Here is a 3,683-nt window from a genome sequence, read left to right as displayed (position 1 = left end):
TTAGCCAAGAATGTAATGAGTTGATTTGTTTTAGAATGTCCTCTATGATGGCAATTGGATAATGATCGAAAGGAGAAAAGAAGGGAGGAATGGAGACTGGTTAGGAAATTTTACAGTTGTCCAGCTATCTTTAGCTCCAAGCTGTATTTAAAGGTACAACAAACATTTAAATACATTTAGCAAAGTTCCAAAGTTTGATTTCCCTGCCAGCACCAGGAGGATCCCAGAAGCTGCAGGAATGCTTGCAACTTTATTGTTAAGGGGTATTTAACATGCATGGTATATTTAGAATGTTAGATGGGACGTACGCTAGGGATACAGAGAGGAATAAATGATGCATTCTGTGTTTTCTGTGCTCTAAGAGCTCACAAACCAGACATGTAAATAAATAAATAATCACTGTCCAATGTGATGAGTATAAAAGAACAGAACACTGGGGAGGCTGGGGTAACATCAGTACGATGTGATTTCTGTGAACACTTTCCATAAACTTCACAGCTCGATGATATGCTATTACATGACTTACCATGTGGTACAAGAGAAGAGTAAACTTTATAATATTCAGGAAGCATATAATATATAATAATTATTCTATATTGTGATACATCATAATAACTTTATAAGCATTTACACACATTCTTTTATTTTATCCACACAATAACTCTGCAAGTTTGGTCTCAACCTCAGGGTTGGGACAAAACTTATGAAGAGAAAAAGCAATTAAAAATAAAACCAGCTCACACAAAGTAACAACAATATTAGGGCCTAAGTAGGGTGTGCAACAGTGGTGAGAGGTCCACAGTTGTTCCATCTCAAAGGAAATTCCCAGCTGTTCTGTTCAGATCTGCCTAGGTCTGGAGGCCATGTTTTTCCTTTCATATTTCTTGTCCTGATAAGATGAACAAGTCCCCAGCCTCTGTTCTGGGGACAAACAAATGCCCAGCTTTCAGGCAGTGGGTTGCCCTTGGGCAATAGGTGCTAAGGGTGAGGTGATCTCAAGCACATTGTGGTACTGAATTCCTTCCACTTCCTCGTCTTTCCTTCAACTCCCTGGTTCTATTTTGAGGATCTTTCTCTCATTTCCCAGCCAACCTACTGCTACTTTCTCCTTGGAGTCGCAGCCCCAATATTATGTAGACATTGCAAACAAACATCTGAAAGATAATCCCTCACTCTTATGTAGGTGGCCATTAGAGTCCAGGGCCATGCCTGCATTCAAGGGAAAGTAAGAAAGTAGAAGGAAAAAGGAAATACATAGAAACCAGATTAATATTACAAATAAGCCTTCCACATGTGCTATAGCCTAAAGGGGCAATTGGAGTTCAGAGAAGGAACAAATCATTTAAACTTAGGAAATATCCCAAGACCAAAGCTGGGCAGGGATGGAAAAGAGACATTTGGATAGAAGAAATAACCCATAAATTTGAGGACAGGATGGAACCTTAGAGATCTTGGCCTCTGCTCAGTTTCTTGGTTTTGGCAGTAAAACGCATTTAAGGAAATATCCAGCTTGAGCACGGACCACATGGAGCACTGTGAGCAGGCAGGCATACCAGAAGACATCATTAATGTCAAGTCTTAAGGAGGTCTCAGAGACATGTAAGGCTATGAATAATGAACCAGTGTTACAATTTTATTATGTAAATAACTCTTGTCATTAAAAACATCCATTCCCTTGGGGACCTGGGAGACCATAGGGAATAGATTTTTCTTAAGAATGTACAATTTTTTTTAAGATTTATTTTTTTAACCACATCACCCTCCCTGATTGTTTTTATGCTCATTATCTGCTCCCTGTGGCCATTCACTGTGTGTTCTTCTGTTTCTGCTTGTCTTCTCTTTAGGCAGCACCAGGAACCGATCCTGAGACCTTCTGGAGTGGGAAAGACGTGCTCAATCTCCTGCACCACCTCAGCTCCCTGATCTGTTGCATTTCTTACTGTCTCTCCTCTGTGTTCCTTTTTGTTGCTTCATCTTCTTGCGTCAGCTCTCTGCTCGGGTCAGCACTTTGTGTAAATCATCACTCCTGTGTAGGCCAGCACTCCATGTAATCCAGCTCTCTGCTTGGGCCAGCTTCTCATGTGGGTCAGCTTGCCTTCACCAGAAGGCCCCAGGAGTTGAAACCTGGACTTCTTATATAGGAAATGGGAGCTCAATCACTTGCGCCACATCCACTTCCCAAATGTACTGTTTTATTGAACAGGGGATATTAATTGTATCTTGATACAAGTACATTTACAGTTAGTAGGATTTAAATTGCTTTCTCTTAGTAGAAGATACCTGTTGGTTGTAAATGACACATCTTTGGTTGGACTTCAAATCTTTAGGACACTGGCAAACTATTGAGATTACTATTCTTCAATAATATACACTCATTCAGATATGTAAAAGTACTTTGAGCTCTTGGGAAGAACAGCCATATACAAATAAACCCTAGGTGTGCAATTAAGATAGGTTAGAAAATCATTCTATGAATAATGTAGTGCAAAAGTTAGCAAACTAGAGTACTCAGACCAAATCTGTGTGCCATCTGTCTTTGTAAATACAGTTTTTTTGGAGCATAGCCACAACCAATCACTTATCTATGTCTGTGGCTACTTTCCCACTGCAAATGGCAGTGTAAGTTGCTTAAAAGACCATAGAGTCTGCAAAACATAAAATAGTTAATTTCTAGCCCTTTACAGAATAAGCTTGCCAACTGCTTATTACCTGCAAAATGTGATTAGGAATTCCTACCAATCCTCCTATTTCTCTCTATTACACCAATATTTATTGAGCACCTACTACATGATGGGCACTGGGGGATGCAGGAGTTGGAGGGATAAGCATATACAAAGATGAATAAGACATGACTCCTGCCCAATAAAGTTAATATTGTAAGTGTTAGAAGGTGGTAACATGAATAATTTTGAGGTGTATGTAAAGTACTAAGATAGAGATATATACTGACATTATGAAGGCAAATAGGAGGATAACTTATTAGAAACTGAAGGAGGCTTTCTGGTGAGATGAGACCTGATATGAGTGACAGAAGTTGAGTAGGAGTTAGCCAATGAAAGGACAGAAAGAAAACTGGGAGAAGTCATGAGCCTATTTGGTAAGTTAAAAGCCAAAAATTAACTCTTTTCTCTCTGCATTTCTGCTATAACAGTCTTTACTGAGGTAATGGGATACCTCAGGCTGGAAATGGGGAACGGGGGCAATATCTTGCATATTTTACGGTTTGCATAGTTTACTTCACAGTGAGAACTTGCTACTTAAAGACTATTGGGGATTGAATTATATACTCCCACAAAAGACATGTTCAAATCTTAATCTGCATTTCTGTTAGTGTGAACCCATTTGTAAATAGCACTTTTGAAGACATTATTATTTGTTAAGGTGTGAATCAGAGTGGGTCTTATAAAGAGAGGAAACTCAGACAGGGCCAGTCATAGAAACCCAAACTCAGAAAATCCAGAGAGGAGAGATATTACCAGATGATGGAGAACACTACCAACACTACTCAACAGAGCACTACCAAGTCTAGGAGAAAGCATGGCCTTGCTGACACCTTGATTTTGGACTTTTCTAGCCTACAAACCGTGAGCCAATAAATCCTTGTTGTTTAAGCCAACCCACTGTGGGGTTTATGTTGTAGTAGATCTAGCAAACTAAGACAAATACTAATGAAGAGAAAGGAA

Source organism: Dasypus novemcinctus, chromosome 4, assembly GCF_030445035.2.
Source record: "Dasypus novemcinctus isolate mDasNov1 chromosome 4, mDasNov1.1.hap2, whole genome shotgun sequence".
NCBI classification, from domain to species: Eukaryota; Metazoa; Chordata; class Mammalia; order Cingulata; family Dasypodidae; genus Dasypus; species Dasypus novemcinctus.
Note: the sequence above shows the minus strand (reverse complement) of the source record.